A 20,094-nucleotide genomic window follows, 5' to 3' on the forward strand; every position below is an offset into this window, starting at 1 on the left:
ATTGTTATATCTTCTTCTCGGATTGATCCCTTGATCATTATGTAATGTCCTTCTTTGTCTCTTTAATAGTCTTTATTTAAGTCTATTTTGTCTGATATGAGAATTGCTACTCCAGCTTTCTTTCGATTTCCATTTGCACGGAATGTCTTTTTCCATCCCCTCACTTTCAGTCTGTAAGTGTCCCTAGGTCTGAAGTGGGTCTCTTGTAGACAGCATATATACGGATCTTTTTTTGGTATCCATTCAGCCAGTCTATGTCCTTTGGTTGGAGCATTTAATCTATTTACATTTAAGGTAGTTATTGATATGTATGTTCCTATTACCATTTTCTTAATTGTTTTGGGTTTGTTATTGTAGGTCTTTTCCTTTTCTTGTGTTTCCTGCCTAGAGAAGTTCCTTTAGCATTTGTTGTAAAGCTGGTTTGGTGGTGCTGAACTCTCTTAGCTTTTGCTTGTCTGTAAAGATTTTAATTTCTCTGTCGAATCTGAAGGAGATCCTTGCTGGGTAGAGTAATCTTGGTTCTAGGTTTTTCCCTTTCATCACTTTAAATATGTCCTGCCACTCCCTTCTGGCTTGCAGAGTTTCTGCTGAAAAATCAGCTGTTAACCTTATGGGGATCCCCTGGTATATTATGTGTTGGTTTTCCCTTACTGCTTTTAATATTTTTTCTTTGTATTTAATTTTTGATAGTTTGATTAATATGTGTCTTGGCATGTTTCTCCTTGGATTTATCCTGCATGGGACTCTGTGCTTCCTGGACTTGATTGACTATTTCTTTTCCCATATTAGGGAAGTTTTCAAGTATAATCTCTTCAAATATTTTCTCAGTCCCTTTTTTTTTTTCTCTTCTTCTTCTGGGACCCCTATAATTCGAATGTTGGTGCATTTAATGTTGTCCCAGAGGTCTCTGATGCTGTCCTCAATTCTTTTCATTCTTTTTTCTTTATTCTGCTCTGCGGTAGTTATTTCTTCTATTTTATCTTCCAGGTCACTTATCCGTTCTTCTGCCTCAGTTATTCTGCTATTGATTCCTTCTAGAGAATTTTTAATTTCATTTATTGTGTTGTTCACCATTGTTTGTTTGCTCTTTAGTTCTTCTAGTTCACTGTTAAATGTTTCTTGTATTTTCTCCATTCTATTTCCAAGATTTTGGATCAACTTTACTATCATTATTCTGAATTCTTTTTCAGGTAGACTGCCTATTTCCTCTTCATTTGTTTGGTCTGGTGGGTTTTTACCTTACTCCTTCACTTGCTGTGTGTTTCTCTGTTTTCTCATTTTGTTTAACTTACTGTGTTTGGGGTCTCCTTTTCACAGGCTGCAGGTTTGCAGTTCCCATGGTTTTTGGTGTCTGCCCCCAGTGGCTAAGGTTGGTTCAGTGGGTTGTGTAGGCTTCTTGGTGGAGGGGACTCATGTCTGTGTTCTGGTGGATGAGGCTGGATCTTGTCTTTCTGGTGGGCAGGACCACGTCCAGTGGTGTGTTTGGGGTGTCTGTGAACTTATTATGATTTTAGACAGGCTCTCTGCTAATGGGTGGTGTTGTGTTCACGTCTTGCTAGTTGTTTGGCATAGGGTTTCCGTCACTGTAGCTTGCTGGTCGTTGAGTGGAGCTGGGTCTTGGCATTGAGATGGAGATCTCTGGGAGAGCTTTCACCGTTTGATATTACGTGGAGCCTGGAGATCTCTGGTGGTCCAATGTCCTGAATTCGGCTTTCCCACCTCAGTGTCTCAGGCCTGACACCTGGCTGGAGCACCAAGAACCAGTCAGCCACTCAGCTAACTGGGCTCTTGGCACTGGAATCCCTGCCTCAACCCGTGGGCAAGTGGCCGAGGGATGCTTAGTCTTCTTAGCTCAGTGTCATTTACTGAGCTATGTCTCAACCCCAACCTTTCCTGAAATGTCTGCTGCAGGTTGTGAAAAACTCACAGTGTAGCAGGTAAGGGCGGCCTGTGCAGAGCATCTGCTGTTAACTCACAAGGTGTAATTAGGGGATGACAGGACCTGGCCAAGGTCACACCCTCAGGAAACTGTGATGCTGGCTAGACTGCCGGACCTGGACCCTCCTAGTTATGATGCTACTGCCTCTCTGGTGATCCATATCTTTTTTTTCAAATGTAGTGAAAAGATTACAATTGCTCATTCAAAAAATAAATCTTGTTCTAAACCCCTCATATTATTCTGGCTTTGTAAGCATGCCTCCCCATCTCCTGATCCCACAGGAGAGGTATTCGTACCAGTGTGGTTTGACAGTGAGTTATTCACAGCATGGTGGACACCTGGACAGGAAAGGTCCTTCTGAACCCCTGTCTACTTTCCTCAGCTCCTTTGGGTGGACTTTGCCTTCCTTACAATGGTGACCACTAAGGATGACGCTCATGGCAGCGAGGTGCAGCTTTCATAGCTTAGACCAGTTCACAAGCTGGGCATTCCTTAAACAAATATTTCTTGAGTATTGAGTACCTCTTACACCCCAGCATTGTAACGGGTGCTGTGGATGCAGAAGGACATGAAAAATGAGATGTCTCATCTTCCATGACAATGAATAAAGAGGACACAGGATACCCACAAACATAAATAAACAAGTGAAAAGAAAATTGTATCACTGGCGTTGCTATGCAGAAAACTGGAATAGCGTGTGACAGGCAGCTACTCCGGACCGTGATTGCAGAAGTTGGCCGGGAACATTGGTGCTCCAGCTGAGACTGAATGTGTCATTTCTCGCAGAGGAGACATCAGTGCTTCTATTAACCGGCAACTCTGGGCTAGTTTTCACCTCTCTACGCTTGAGTCTCCTCATCTGTAAAAGTGAGGTAATAATAGCATTAACTCACGGGGCTGTTGTGAGGAGAAAAGTTGTTGCAAAATGCATATGACACAGCAGCATACATACCAGAAGCATCACTGAAATTAACCATCGCTGTTTTACAGTGATTATTATTATGACCTTTTTTTTCCAGTTCACGTTTGCTTCCAAGAAGTAAGACACCAAGAAGAAAAGCTAGTATGTGTGGGTTCACAAACACATAGTTAATTCACGTAGATAGTGTATCTCCTTTAATCAGAAAATCCTAGCACTCAGTGATTCAAAGTAACCTGTGTAATTAATACACATGTCCATTCCTTATAGTGTCATAATTACCCACTGCATAAAACCTTCCCTCACTTCTCCTAAGACCATTTTCTCCTACTTACTACTATATTGGTACATGCATTTTTCATTATATGGTCACTAAAATCAGAAGGTATCCCCAAAACTGTCACAAATTGGACTTAACCTAAATTCGCTGACTTCTTAGTAGATTATACCTTGATCATAGAGAATATTCACAACCTTCCAAAAATCATCTAATTACACTCTCTAAAGCCTTGAACAGAATACAATTTATATACTTTGTTTTGTTAAAACATCTTCTTCTCGGATGCAATAAATTTCTATTATCTTCAGTCTTATGCAATACTCTCCATCCTGGTGCTTCTTATTCTGATTTTCTTAATTCCTTAAAAATAAAAAAAGCCAACCTCTTCAATTTCTCACTTTCACCCTCCTTATCAGCACTTCCCCAACAAGTCTTGCTTAAACAGAATTTCTTTGTATAAATACTCTTACATTTGAGAGTTCTATAACACCACTGTTGCTTGGAATTTCCCTGGTTCAGACACCTAAATAGAAGCACCCTTTGAGATAATCTTTTTTAACCTGAAGATTAAAAAAAATTGTTATCAATAATTTAATCCACACTTTATAAAAATTATATTAAAATAATTCAACACATACTTAGAGAGTACAGACAATGAAATTCTCCTTACTAGAAAACTGGTAAAGGCATCTAGCCAACTACCTGCCAAACTCAAGTTTAAGTTGCCTGACTGCACATTGTTAAGTGAACAGCAGTGATGATACAGTGCAAACAGAATATTCATAGCGTAAACCTAGACCTGCACGTCCTCATGAAGACAGAGCAGTTGACAGGAAACCAGCACTCTTGGGAGAAACAAATCAGACAGAAAATATCTATTCAAACTCGAGAGAGAGCTGCTGAGACAGGGCAGCAGGCGGAAGGGAGGACCGAGGGATGTGGCCCACCTGGGCAACCACACCTTCCCTGAGGGTTTGAGGGTCCATCCGGGGCACAAAGGGGAGCACCTGAGGAGAGGTGGGGCTCCAGCTAAAACTACTGAGAGACGGGCAAGGGAGTGGCCGCCCTGGTCCCATCGGGCAACTGGCCTTGGCTCCATACGGCTCCTGGCTGGACTCAGATGTTCACACACCCCGTCAGATTCACTCGCTAAGGAAGATCACTTGTGTGTGACGCCCCGGCACGTAATTCAAGGTTACTAATTATACAAGGCAGAGGCATAGGAGTGAAAACAAAAGACACAGGAGAAATGAACCCAGGTTTGATCCCACCATCGGTGTAAGCTACCAAGGACTTTAAAAGGCTACGATGAACACTTAAAAAATAGAAGAAAATCTGTACTCAGTATATGAAAAGATACAGATTTTCATCGGTTAATTAGAATTTATTTTTAAATAGAAATTCTAAAATCTGAAAACATAGTATATGTGAAGTTATGAAATCTCTAAATCCCTAAATAGTTTGCACAGCAGCTTTGACAGAACAGAAAGCAGAATTTCAGCTCTGGAAGACAGCTCATTAGAAATGAAAACACTGAGACACAGAGAAAATAACCCCAGAGTAAAGGAAGGGATTTCAGAAATCAATAAAGAGGAGTTGAGTGGAGAAATATGTGATAACTTTAGAGGAAATTAACTGAATATGACATAGAACAATAATAGCAATATTTTGGAGACTTAAGATGATGTAAAATTTCAATGCATAATGTCAATTAAGTTGAAGTCAGGAGAAAAATAGTGGTGTCAGCATGTTCTAAAGTCCTAGTATTATTTGAGGATCTAACTATGATATGTATGTGACATAGAACACAGTTTGAAAATTAAATAATTACAAATATAATAAAAGTACTAAAAAGGGCTTATGTCACTATACTGATAATAAAAATATATTTTAAGATTAGAAAATTTTCTAGAAATAAATAGGGATCTTTCTAAATGATGAATAGTTCAATTCAACAAAAAGCTATATTGCTCTTAATCTGTATAATAAATTTCAGAAAAATAAATATAATAATTCTAAATCCCACTAATATAGTTTTAAAGTAGATAAAGCAAAAAATGAGAGAATTCAAAGAAGGGAAAAGTTCATTGGAAATTTAACATGTCTCAGAATAATTGAGAAAATAAGCGGACGGGAAAACCAGTCTTCACTGATATAAAAAAATCTGAGTAACATAATTAAGAAACTGAATAACACATTAAGAAATTGTGTAACATAACTATGAATATGTCATTAAGAGACATGATCTAATTTACATACATAGAACACAGCCCTGAACAATAGCAGAATTCATAGTCTTTTGAAGCACATATTGAATATTAACAGCAATGACCACATGCTGGGCCATAAACAGAGCCTCCATGAATTTCAAAGGATTGATTTCATTCAGAGTATGTTCTTGAACTAGAGGGGAATTAAGCTGAGAAATTATTTAAAAAAGGAAAACTAATGAAGATCCCAAACTTCTTAAATATTTTTTAAAAGTCTTTGTTGAATTTGTTACGATATTGCTTCTGTTTTATGTTTTTGTTTTTTTCTGGCCCCGAGGCATGTGGGATCTTAGCTCCCCAACCAGGGATTGAACCCGCACCCCCTGCATTGGAAGGCAAAATCTTAACCACTGGACCACCAGGGAAGTCCCCCAAACTTCTTGAATATTAATCAACCCATTTCTAAATAATTTATAAATTACAACAATAATCTATAGAAATCTAATTTCTAAAAAAGAAATATTTTGAACTACATTCTAATCAAAGCACAACATATCAAGACTTGTTGGACAAAGTGAAAGCAATGCTTTAGTGTGAAATTTGTAGGGTTAAATGCATATATTGAGGAAAAAAGGAAAGCTGAAAATCAATAATATAAGCCTCCATATCATAGAAGAAGAGCAGAAATATGAGAAGGGGAGAATGTGACGGGTCCTCCCAACCCCAGAGCTGTCCTCTCCTCCCCCCTCAGCACCCCTGTACACCCCAAACACTGCACTGTCTCACAGCCAGCTTCCTGGAGAGTCCAGCGGTAACTGCCCACCTCCACTGTACACACATGTAGTTCATCACACATCTTGTAGGGTAAGGGTTTACTATTCCTTTGAATTACTTTCTTAGAGTACACAGCCAAGAGTGGAATAGGTGTGTGTGTGTATACAGCATGTTACATATATTATATATGTAAATTATATATGTTTGCAAACATACATTTTTCCCAATTTTAATATACAATCCTGTAAATTTGTTACACATCCAATCTACTCATTTAGCTGTTTTCCTAGCCCCTCATAATAATCAGGTATTACGATTTTTATTTAAAATTTAAGAGACAAAATGGAATCTCATCCTTCCTTTAGTTTGAAACTTCACTCACTAGTAATACTACATTTAAAAAAAAATTTGTATTACTTTCCTTATAAAATCCTTAGCAAAGTATATGAGATAAACCCCAATGTTACATAAATGTTACATCTAATTGTTTTTACCAATTTTTTAAGAGCTCACAAATACTTAGGTTATTTTGTTTTGTTTTGTTTTTATACTAAAGATAGTCCTCTAAAGGCTGTGGAGGAAACTAGTTATATGTGTTTGTAAGACTTTGCAACAAATAGGAGCTAATGGCATGAATGAAAGAACCATGGGGCTGTAGGTCCCAGCCACCCACAGCCCAAGATGCCAAATAAACACAAGGGAACAGCAAGAAACACAAGTGTGGACCTGGCTCAGGGGCCTTCCTGGTAAAAAGGCAGCCCCTGAGGGCAAGTAGGTATCCTGTCCTCATGGCACTCGGTTATAATTTATTGGAGGAAAAGTGTAACTGCATGATTTACATTTCTAGTCCAAGAGTAGCTGTGGGGAATTGATTCATTTTTCAGCATTCAGGCTCATAATGTCATGTCAAGGAGAATATTTAAAAGTGAGTAATAATCCAAATACAACCATTTGAAAAATATTTGTTGAATGCCTACTCTGTGACTAGAAACCACTTAGAAAGTGGGAACACAAAACCAAATTCGTTATGTCGGTGCCCTCAAAGAGTTCAGGTAATCAATCTACCTTGAAAAAAGCTGGTAAAAATTTAGGTAACAGTATATTGAGGTATACTATCTTAAACTCAATAAATATTTGAGGAGCTATGGGCACACAGCAATAAACTAGAGAGGAACAATCCTCATGTGGATATGGGCTTTAGAATAAGAGACAGGAGAGCATCTCGCAGCCTGGGCAGATCCCAGTAACAACAAGAGAAGGAACATACGGGAGGAAGGAGAAGTTGTAACTTGGGGAGCACAGGGACAATTGGGGAGGGGAGGAAGGATCAGCCTGAACGTGGAGAGAGCTGTCTTCCATGGGGACTCATGGATAAGAGCAGAGGTGCCCACAGAAACTTGGAGTCAGAAGTGGGTTATCCTGGGTGTGTCTGTTCCCCGCAGTCTGAACTATGGGCTTAGAACAAAATAGATATTCAGTAGACATCTGTTGGATAAATAAAAGAATGCATTTTAAAACAAAATGTCTACATAAAATGCTCTTATAACACCGACACTATGAAAGCATGTGAAAGATTAGGAAATCAATAATAATGTAAGATGCATGGATACCTAAGTTAGTCTGTGATGATGATTTATAATTAAAGGATAGTCTATGGAAAATACAAGGTAAGCACAGGATGAAATTTCAATTAGCTTCCTATTCATAAAACTCCCAGAACTTTTATGTCATTATTATTGATCCCAAATGATCCAGAAAATGCAGGAGCGTTAAGTACTCCAGCCGTTCTAAGCTGCGGAAGGCACCTCTACGTTGGTCACAGGAAGTCACCCACCTGAACTGTGTCAGCTGGGTTGGAAGATGTGACCACCTGAGGCACATCCAGGGGACTTGTAAGGGACAGGGACACATGTTCTGAAGTATCCTATCCTTCCTAACACCCGTGGACAGTCAAGGCACATCAATGTGACCAAGGCTGCCTTGATGGTCAACTCAATTCTACTGGTGGACCTGGAGCAGAAAGGTCTGTGGCCCCTGGACGATGGGGAAGGGAAAGGCTCCTGGGCTCGCAGGGCTGTCCACAAAAATGAAAGGAGATTGGTCCTGTGCAATTCCCAAGTCACTCTGCACTTGGAGACACACAGGTGATGGAGACCTGGGTGTGGTTGGACTCCCAGCTCCCACCGGACACCAGCAGAATGGAACTGAGCATCAGGCTTGTTCATCTGATGAGACGGGCAAATCATTAAGCCTTTCCAAGCCCCCACTTCCTTTTTGTAAAATAAAGATTAATGTAGCCACTCGCAAGACTGATGGAAGTGTTGGAAATAATATATTTAAAGTACTTACACCCAGCATGGAACATTTTGTAAATTTTGTAAATCACAGGTACCATTAGAAGTAGGAACATTAATAACCTAATTCTTTTCAACCCATGATGAACCTGATATCAAGATTCATTAGCAATTTGAGCTGCCCTTTCCTAAGGAAGATTCTTGCTCAGTTATCAACATAAATCCTATGGTCAGGTCTCGTTCTGAAATCTGACATTTTTTATATTTAAAAAATATAATTTTTTTTATATTTTAAAGTTACAAACTATGAAATGTGTCACCATGGCTTCCCTGTGTGTCACATGCCTATGTATGAACACCACACACACTACATGCTCTAGGACAGCAATTTGATTACTTTGCATAATTTTTAGAAGAGGATTTACTTATCTACCATGTGATGGAAATAAATGACTGAGGCTTAATAATTCACTCCCTGCCTAAGTAGCCTATTCATATTTAGGAATGGCTTGATAAAGCGAATATTGGCATGGGACATAGGGAGGAAGGATCCCACCATCAGCAAACATCCGCATGCTCCCCTAGTATCACACTTTCAAATAATGATCCAGAATATGGAGGAGAGAATATCAATCATGCTTTATTTCAGGTAAAACTTTGTAATACAAAAAAACCCTGAAGCTCTCAAAAGTACTTTAATTACCTCAAGTCACCTTCAAAATTAAACAAGATCAGCTATTTTTCTCTGTATTGTATATACATCTTTGAAATACATCTACATGTTTAAATACACAAAAGTTACTTATCATGGTATAGGTAAAAGAGCAAACAAATAGACCAATGAAACAGAACAGAGAGTCCAGAAAAATATCCTTCCATATAAATATAGTCAACTGGACATCCACATATTAAAAAAAAAAGAATATAGACACAGACCTTATGCCCCTTACAAAAATTAATCCAAAATTGATCATAGACCTAAATGTGAAACACAAAACTATAAAATTCCTGGAAGATAACATAGGAGAAAACCTAGATGACCTTGGATATGGTGATACCATTTTAGATATAATATCAAAGACAAGACCCATGAAAGAAAGAATTAATAAGCTGGATTTATCAAAATTAAAAACTTCTGCTTTGTGAAAGACAATATCAAGAAACTTAAAAGGCAAACCACAGATGAGGAAAAATATTTGCAAAAGATATCTGACAACTGTTTTCTAAAATATACAAAGAACACTTGAAATTCAACAATAAGAAAACCAACAACCAGATTTGAAAATGAGCCAAAGACCTTCACAGACATCTCACCAGAGAAGATATACTGATGGCAAATAAGCGTCATATGTCATCAGGGAAATGCAAATTAAAACAATGAGATACCGCGACACACCTATGAGAATGGCCAAAACCCAGAGCACTGACACCACCAAATGCTGGTGAGGGTGCGGAGCAGCAGGAACTCATGGGAATTCCACTGCTGATGGGAACGCAGTACGGTGTGGCCTCTTTGGGAGACAGTTTAGTGGTTTCTCAAGAAATTAAACATACTCTCACCACATGACCCAGCAATCATGCTCCTCGGTATTTATCCAAATGAACTGAAAACTTATGTCCACACAAACACCTGCACATGGATGTTTGTAGTGGCTTTATTGATAATACCAAACCTTGGAAGCAACCAAGATGCCCTTCAGTAGGTGAATGGATACACGGTGATTCATCCAGACAACGGATCGTTATTCAGCACTAAAAAGAAATGAGTCATCAAACCATGAAAAGACATGGAGGAAACTTAAATGCATGTTACTGAGTGAAAGCAGCCAGTCTGAAAAGGGTACAGACTGTGTGATTCCAACTAGATGAGCTTCTGGAAAAGGCAAAACTGTGGCGGCAGTAATGAGATCAGAGGTTGCCACTGCAGTGAGAACTACAGCAATGACAAGCACTAAACCATCAAGTTCTCTTACTATCAGTATCGCCATTCTAGAAACCAGAAGAAACCTTATTCTAAATCAGATTTTTGTGGTTTAGAAGAGAAAGAAAAGAAGACCTCTCCACTGAAGAACCTGGGGCAGCTTTTCAGTCCTTGTGCCAACAGTAACTACCATCCCCCAAAGAAATGTGTGTCCACTGTGACCTGTACCCATGGTAACAGCTGATTGGACTTGACCCAAATTACAGTCCTTTCCTTGGGAGTTGAAATTAGAACTAAGAGACTTCAGACACAGTGTGAACTGATCTCTTGACAGAGATGTGACAACAGGAGCGATGACTTGACCAGCTGCTGCCTTGTCACCGTGCTGTGGACATGGACAGGGGACCCAGCACAGAGGTTACAGCCATTGTCCTGTAAAGACTTGCAATGGACCATAATCTGTAGAAATGCTGAGTCACTGTACCATACACATGAAACTAATAAAATATTGTAAATCAACTATACTTCCAAAAAATATATAAAACCGACATTTTATTGCTGAAAATTCTAGCCAAGGAAAAAGAATCGGACAAGAGAAATGGAGAGAGCACACTGTGTCCCTGACTCATAATTTCAGATTTCTGGCTCTTTTCTAAGATCTGGCTGCATTTTCTCAGACGTCCACTATTTCTCTAATAAAGTCCCTGGTTTTGATTTTGTTCAAATCAGTTTCTGTTACTTATTTTGAGAGCGCTTGAATCAAGACATTAGCCAGACTAAGGTTAACTCCGCTAAAAAGAATGGTCTAGGATTTAGAATTGGACAACACTTTGCAAGTGTGATTGGAGATTATAAACTGAGATGGAGAGCAGATATTCACAGGGTGAGAATAGAGAGTATAAAAGTCAGAGAAGGGAGAAACGGGGTGTTTGGGGAGCAGTGACCACTCTGAGATAAAAGGTATAGAATGAGAGAAAAGTCAGACAAAGAAAGTTGAGGTCAAGTAACAAAAGATCTTAAATGCGTTACTACAATGTTAAACTTTTACTCCGTTATCCATGGGGCTGGGAGGGACCCCCAAGTTTTGTGATCATGGCTAGGAAAAGAAGCTCCCTTCCAAAATTCTGCACAAATTATTTACTTTCACATTTTTCCCTTCTTATTTTCCCATACTTTTTTGTTCTTTAATTCCATCTCCATGACTTGGATCCTGGCACCTTGAATATAATTGAGAACTACTTTGGAAATGCAAAATGGGACATGGATTTTACAATTGTGATTCCACCTTTATTTTTCACTGTGACAATAAGGTATCCATTTAACAATGACTGGGTTCTTTATTTTTTCTTCATTTACCTATTTTATGTCACTATTTTATAGTGACAAACGGCATCTCAGAATAGGATCGTGATTATCCAAGACCTCCCAGCAGGAAAGTTTAGAGCCTGGAGACAAAGTCGGCTGCACCCTCATCAGCAGTTGTAGAAAAGGCTCCTTAGATGGGCAAGGACTTGATTCAGGCCCAAAGGAAACAGATGATTAGAGGCTTTGAGAGAAGGCAGGGTGGGACTGGGGCGGGCAGACCTGGGCCTCACTGTCCGGCTGACACCAGTGGGGGGATCTGTCTGAGCCTGAGGCCCTCACTGGACCCTCTTCAGTGGGCCCTCTTCTCTACTGACCTGGTAGAGCACTTGAAGGGGTAAAGGACACAATGAAAGAAAAGAATTCAGTGGCCCAGATCTTCACGGCAGGTTAACCCGAACAAATCCACTGGGCAGTAGAATCTGCTTACTATGGAGAAGCGTGGGCCAGTCCCTGGGGCGTGAGAATCAGGGGAGGCTAACCCAGGGAGGGTCTCCAGTGCCTGCAAGGGTTCCGAGCGCCCAGCCCGCAGGGCCTCTCCCTGCCCTGAACCTCCACTTACCTTTTACGTGGTGACACAGGCTTCGCCCATAACTGTTCTCCAGTGATGTCATTTGTGCTTTTTAAATCCTCTCCTGAGTCAGATGGCTATGAGCACTTAGATTATGAGCACTTAACACTTAGGTTATGAGCACTTAGATCCTGCTTTAGTGTGTTCAATACCCTCCTGATGAGGGGACAGATAAGTAAGCCTGAGCACAGTTCTGGGGCCCGCGGCGTGTCAATAGGTGTAGGACTGGAGATCAGTGGGCACTCGGCTCGTGGAACCCCCGTCCTGGCATCGCCACCATCCGCATTCATTTGTTGAGCAGCCTGGCTAAGTATTCTGCGAAGACTAAAGGAACCAGGGCACTCATTTGGGTCAGGAAGTAATCAGTTCCCAAGTGGCTTCTGAGCACCTTCTGTAAGGTCGCCGGGCGCCCTGCAGTCTAACTACACGGGGTGCGTGTGTTTTGCAAAGAAGTAGGTCAGAACGCTTAGCTTAGCTTGTCTGGAAATTTTCTATGTATCTTCCACTTAAAAAGAAAAAAAATCACCCTGAAACTCATATTTCTTCAGTTTATTCCAAACGTTCTGGAAATAGCTTGGATTCTTCCCCAACTCCATGTCCTCTCCAATGTGAAGATTTGCACAGAAGCTGTAAGGAGCACGGAGACTAGAATCCTTGAACACAGCATCATTTATCCTTTCCTACAAGGCACCTCACGGGGCTGGGAAAGGCTGAAAAAGAACTGTTCATCCTGGCTCCTCACTTTCCCTGGCTTCTCGCCTCCACAAACATTGAAGGGAGAGGACCATCCCCAATCCAGCCAGGAGGAAAACCACTTCCCCCAGATTGGGAGCAGGGCCACCCAGCCTCCACCTGTAGAGACCTGCTCACCCCACTCGCCCATCTGACACCACAGCTCAGACCACAGTCTTCCAGACGAGATCTGCCTCAAATGCCTGAGCCCACAGGTGAACTGACTACGTATAAATGCATCTCTATCTATATGCTATAGGCGGTGAGGTGGTCAGTCTTGCCCCATCCTATTCAGGACCTGTTGAAACTCTTGGAGAGAAGAGTTTGTCAAACAGCCCCCATGTTCCACAGCTGTTGCATTAACGTGGTCACATCTTTGACTTTTGCCTTATTTTAATTGCAGTGAATTCTCAGTTTTTCTGTCTGCAAATGTTCTAGGTATAAATTTATAAACAGAATCTCCATCATCTGTTTTTGCTTGTTGGTTTGTGTGTTACTAGAACTTCTGCTACTGGGCCACCTCCTTAGCTATTAACAGATGCTCTCCAGGGCTGCTGGGAGAAAAGCCATTGGTACCTGCCAAACACGTGGAGATGGCTTCTCTCTGTCGATGCCCTATGGGGTGTCGGTGGAAAGTTGGTCAGAGATCCCCGGGAAGAGAAGCAAAACCCCTGACATGGAGACTTGCTCAACACTTACTATCCCCAACTCCCACGTCTTCCCAAATGTTTTACTCACTTGTTACCGTACATCTGTCCTTAGAATTTCCTTCCTTCCTGGAGCCCACATCTCCATCCTTTAAAACTTCCATTGATGATTCCCAGACCTGCCCCCTGAGAGCATATGACCTTCCTGCTCATTCACTGGGCTGCTTTCAAAAGCCAGTTGTGTCTGGAGCCCTATGACATGCTATGTGTTTGGAGCAATTACATATCAAGTTCTCATCCATGTGACCACCCTCCAAGCAGGGGAAGTCAGCAGTTAGGTTTTTAATCCAAGTCTAAGGTCTTCCCCCAAATTTTTATATTTACATTCGCTCCAAAGTGATTTTATCCCCACTCCGTGCTCATAAACTCGATAATTTGGTGTTAACATTTTTCACTGTAGCTAGTTTCTCTATGAAGCAATAATTAAAAAATATTAACAGGCGCTGGGGGAAAAATGAAGAGCTTTTTGAGTGCTGGGACCTTCCTCACGCCGATGCCATGGACGGAGCAGTCCATTATCCGGGGAGGCTGGGTGGTCACCTGCAGCTCCCAAAGGGCAGACACCTGAGCCATCGGGCCAGCTGGCCCATTAGAAATGCAGTTAGAAATCTGGAAGTAAGGAAAAGATTATGAAAAGTAAAAATTCAGACCGCAAAGTCCACATACTTTATTGAAAAAGTGCTACCAAGTTTGGTCTGGTTCTATGTGGATTTGTTTTGATAGTTACTTCTAATAATACTTGAAGTATTAATACGTTTAAGCTCAAAACGTAATAATGTACGTTTCTTATGAGGACAAAATTTTAAAAGCTTTCTGTGGCATAAGGAGTCAGAGAACTATGAAATAATTTTAGAAAACTTTTTCTAAATATGGTTGGGTTACTTGATTTTTCGCTTATTTTGTTTTCAGAGCTTAAAGGGGAAAATCCATGTACATTCTGAAAGATGACTCTTTAGGAAGTACTATTCCCAGACAATATCAGATAGCTTTTATTACGTACGTATGCATATATTTACTTATTACTATAAATGGTTCTCAGCTTGTGGGAGATTATTTATAAAACAGATGAAATGTCATAACTTTTCCACTATCATACAAAGTGAATTAAATGTACCATAGAGCTTGATATTATGAAATATCAACATTTGTCTATACTAAGATAACCCCTGTATTTGAGACATTTCATTTGAAATCCATTCAGAGGCAGTGATGCTATAATGTGCTCTAAAAGAATCTATCTTAATTGTTTTTAGCCTTTATCAATCAGGAAGCAAGGTTTGGATCTTAGAATTTGAAGCAATAACGAAAGAAAACTAAAAAATTCAAGGCCTCACCATGTCTTTTTTATTTTTTAAGTGATTTTTGTCACATTTGAACCTGGAAGTTCTAAGTATCCAATAATCATCATGCGTGATTTTTTTCTTTTCTGAGTGCTGTGGGAACTTAGTAGAACCTTAAAAGACTCTCAGACAAAAGTACACACGTGAAAATTGGGAACATTAGCATCTCATTTTAATTAATTTACATATTTATATCAAATAGGAACATTCTATCTATATTTCAGATGAACGAATTGCTCTTAAAACCCCTGAGGAATAAATAGCTTCCCTTCAGCCGTAAGCATCTTTCTCATGTGTCTACAAAATGCATGTGCTCCTAATCCTTACATCACTCCCTCCCCCGCACAAGGGCGTCTAGGTGGACACAGTTTGCACTTGTTTTGTTCAATTTAATCTTAAGTATCTTATTATTTTTGAGGCTATTGTAAACGAAAACATTTCCTTAATTAAAATTTCATATTGCTAGTGTATAAGAGTACAACTGAGTTTTGTATATTGACTGAGTATCCTACACCCTTATTGACTCTCGTAGATGTTTTTGTTTGTGTGGGGTTGCCTTGGGATTTTACATGTACAAGATCATAGCAACTGCAGATGGAGATAGTTTTACTGCTTTCTTCCCAATCAGGGTAACTTTCATTTGTTTTTATTTCTTTTTATAAAATAAACTGCCTGGTCCCATCTAGTTTTTGTAGCGTCAATACGTACAATATATATTTCTATAGTAACATCTATAAACACTCAATTACACTACTTTTTTACTCATTTATCTTAGCAATTCGAGTTGTGTGACACATCGTAGACAGTAAGTATTCATTATACAGTTGAATTACTGAAGCTATAATGTTTCACTGTTGTGTGACATTAAAAATATCTTATATTCTGTATTTTACACTCTATGGTGTTTCACAGATACTACATTTCTTACAAAGCAAAGGTGTGTGGCAACCTTGTACTGTCAGGTAATGGTTAGCATTTTTTAGCAATAAATATTTAGTTAAAGGGATTTAACTAAATATCTAAATATTCTCTGGAATTGAAATAGCAGCTGCTGTCTGCGCTGTACTGTCTGATTGCAGTACACGCTGTTTTACTGCTGTTGAACTTTATCTCCACAGTGGCATTGATGTAAATGCTCTCTGGCCCTCCTACGAGCTACATTAACCCCTGGAATGAGCAGAGCACAGGACAAACTCTCAGAGCAAGACTGTAACTTTCTCCCCAAAGATATAAAGAACATGAACATTTTTCCAGTAGGAAATGTGTTGTCAAGAAGCCCCAACAAAATGACTTAATACTTTAGCACAGATTTTTATAAGCATTTTAAGCAATTAAATTTTGCCGTCACAGTCTATGAAATATACAAGGCATGATACATGGGTAATCTCTAAAATAGGTAAAATCAGGAAATCAGCCTGAGTGATATTATCTTTCAGTTTTATTTTGTCCCTTTTATCTCATTTACTGCTTGGTTAAGATACTAGGCTGATATGTCTTAAGATCTCACCACAAATGCTTAATGAACTGTGTACCATTTTCTCATCAGAAAACACAGCAAATCATGAGATAGTTTCTACTAGAGATGGAAGAGGGCAGGTGACAGTAAATCATCACAATCTATTGCTGCTCAGACACCGGATGGCATAGGTTTTCCAGAGTAAATTAGCAGAGGGGACCAAAGGCCACTGGGTGACGCGCTGATTTCATGCCTCTGCTTCCACACTGAGGGGGACAGCCACTCACAGCCACTCGCAAGAAGGCAGAGGACTTGTGCACTCTGGCATCTCTGGGTCCTCCCGGGCCCTGTTTTCACTGGGCAAGTGCAGCGACCCCAGCCAGCAAGTGCATGTTCGTCAGAGGTTCCGACCCTCCAGGATGAGGGTCCGGCTCAGATGGAAGAAGAGAAACCTGGGGTGAAGGCAGGGCATGCCCCAGACTTTCTTCCTGGTAGGGCCTGGCCTCTGTGCCCTGAAATCCTGCGCGGGTTCCCCCTGGAGAGAGTGAACCTAACGTGAGGAGCAGGTGGGCCCGAGAGGCTGGAGGAGGGGACCGCGACGGGGGCTGCTGGAATCCGTCCAGACCCGTCCTGCGCCCGCGTGGCCGGGCTGCTGCGGATCGGGACACAGCCCTCCTTGGAGAGTCGCCACTGCTGAAGGGAGCCCACCCGCCCCCAAAACCTGGGCGCCTACGTCAGAGCCCCCCCCTCACCCCGGGGCTCACAGCTGATGATCCTCTGGTTCCAAGTCCGACCCACTTTGCTCAAGGTGGGACCTGCATATTATTCACATCACAGTACATTATATTATGCGCCCAACCCGCTCTGACCTGGTGCACCCGCCTCAGGACAAGGCAGACTCTGCTGGGGACACGTCTCTACTGGGGACACGTCTCTGCTGGGGACACGTCTCTGCTGGGGCCACTCTTCTTTCCCATCCTGCTTCTTTACTCTTTCCAGTCCCTCCCACACACCCTGCGTCTAGAAAACTCGACATCAATATTGGCTTCAAGGAAATTTAGCTTGATTACTTTTACTCCCACAGGAATACCCCACAGGATGTATGTATGTGTCACATAGGGTGTTTTCAGGCCTGTGGGTCTAGTGTGGGGCGGTGGACGAGTCTAGATCATATGCCCAATAAACCCGCTGCAGGCAGAATCTCTGACGACTGGAAGAGGATTCAGTGTGGAACGGGATAATGTGAAACGTGTGGGTTCAGAGGTTAACTTCTGGCAATTACCTGGTCTTTTAAAGTTGATTTTTATAGAGAATATTTTAGCTCAGCAATAACAGATATATTTATCCTTTATACGTTTTACACTTTTTTTTATAACTTTTTTTCTGACCTCTCCCTCATGACAAGACCCAGCTGGAAGGCCATCCCTCCCACAAAACCATGAGTGAAACTTCAAATGGGACTCTTTTCTCTCTGTGCTGTGAGCTATTTTGGCACTTTATAGGCAACTAGCTTCAACTCCATCCACTTCTCTTATGTACTTTTTGCTATTGAAATAAATTACCCTCCTTCAGCTATCAGGTGATTTGCCATCAGACAGCAGGACCCTGGCCTGCAGTTTTCTTGGAATTCCTCCCAGAATCTAACCTAAGTGCCTTCAGTCGTAAGTGATTGGGGGTTGGCTAAGGGCAGGTAGAATTCACATACTGACAGTGTGTTATTAGAAGATGCAGGCACGTTGAAAAACTACATGAAGGCCCAGATTATTTTGTGAATTTCCTTGATTACAAGTGGCCAGATGTGATTGCCTGTGAGCACAATAGGTGGGAAGACAGGAGGAACAGGAAAAGATAAAAGCAGCTCCCCAGACCCTGGCCATACATCCAGCTTGCACAGACTGAGCATTGAATCCTTGTAACACTTAATAGAAAAGAATTATTTATTCCATTTCACAGAGCTGGAAATTTAATTCAGAACTACAGAGTAATTTAGATGTGATTCCCTAGTAGCTGAGCCAGAATTCAAGAGAAGGAGATTTAAAACATGTGCTCTTTCCATCAAACCTTTGTCTCTGCTGAGATCCAAGTAATCTGAAATTCTATCACTTTACCACCATTTAATGTAACTTTTACTTGTGAAGATAAGCTTCCTCAATAAAAGCACTGTTTATGCACGTATATAAACATTGAACGGCTTATAATGCCCAAGATTCTGGGAAAGATGCTGAGAAACATATAAACAGTGTATCTTAAATGGAAATTCCCCTTCTCAAATTTCAGTGTCTTCAGCACTAAAAGAGGGAAAACCTATGCCTGGGGAATGTACAAACGGCATGGCAGTCCTCCCTCAGTATCCACAGGGGATTGATTCCAGGACCCCCAGGGACGCCAAAATCCACAGACGCTCAAGTCCCTTGTACAAAACAGTGGAGTCCAGTGAATATAGCCGGCCCTCGCTACCCTCGAGCTCCACATCCGCGGATTCAGCCAACCGCGGATAGAAACTCCACAAGGAGGGCTGCCTGTGCTATTACCCCACCACTCGATACTCACTTCATACACACAAAAATTTGTTATTTCCAAGTTCAGCAGACTTCTACGTACCGTAGTGTTTACATTTATAAGATTTCAAATTTGAAAGCCATGATTTAAATCCTGGATTGACCAGTGACAACTACCTGTGATGTCTTGCCAATTTTACCTCTTAAAATCTCAGCTCATTCACCAGCAAAATAAGCACTTTCTTTAGTTTATTATGTACTTTAAATAAGATACAAGTAAAATAAAATACTTAAGGAAACCACTGGCATGTGTGTTCAATAAGTAATCATGTGACTGATATTTAGTATCTCAATACAATACTAATCCCTCCTGACATAGAAATATCAGAAAGAATTGAAAAATGAATATTGTGTCTTTCCATGGGCCCTTTTCTCCCCTCCCCAACCCCAGGGTGAGGAGAGATTTCAATATAACAGACTTGAGATGTGGATTTCTGGAACTTAGTTTCCATAACCCCCTTCAGAGTGAAGAACTCTTGTTTTCAGAAAGAACTGAATTGTCCTAAAGGTAAGAAGTTTAGAATTAGGGGGAGAAGAGGGAGGAGGGGCATGTAGCTACCTGAGGCAGTTTCTCCCAGTATTGGGAAGGTGACGGGGGCTAGCGTTTTCCATCACAGAGTCCACCCACCACACAACTTCGGGATGCAGGAGATGCAAGAGCCTTAAAAGTGAATTTCTGTGGATTAATTTAAAACACCAGCCCAAGAAGCTGGGAAAGGCCCTTCTCCCCAGAGTTGACCCAGGAGCAGGCGGCCACCTTCTCCAAGAGTGTAACACCCGTGACGACCATCCTTGGACCAAAGTTCCTGAATGTTATAGAGCAGGTAGGGTCCCCTTCCGATGACCACGGGGAATTGAGCAGGAAGAAGAAGGCATTCCAAATTAAATGATGACACAGAATTCCCGATCAGATCAGCACGATAGAGGAGCTCAGAGCACATTGTATTAGACAGAAAAAATTAAAGGCGAGAGACTGTCTCTGTCACAATAGGAAATAAAGCTCACATCAGCGAGAGCAGTTCTTTTTCTTG

This window comes from Balaenoptera acutorostrata, chromosome 17 (genome assembly GCF_949987535.1).
Source record: "Balaenoptera acutorostrata chromosome 17, mBalAcu1.1, whole genome shotgun sequence".
NCBI classification, from domain to species: domain Eukaryota; kingdom Metazoa; phylum Chordata; class Mammalia; order Artiodactyla; family Balaenopteridae; genus Balaenoptera; species Balaenoptera acutorostrata.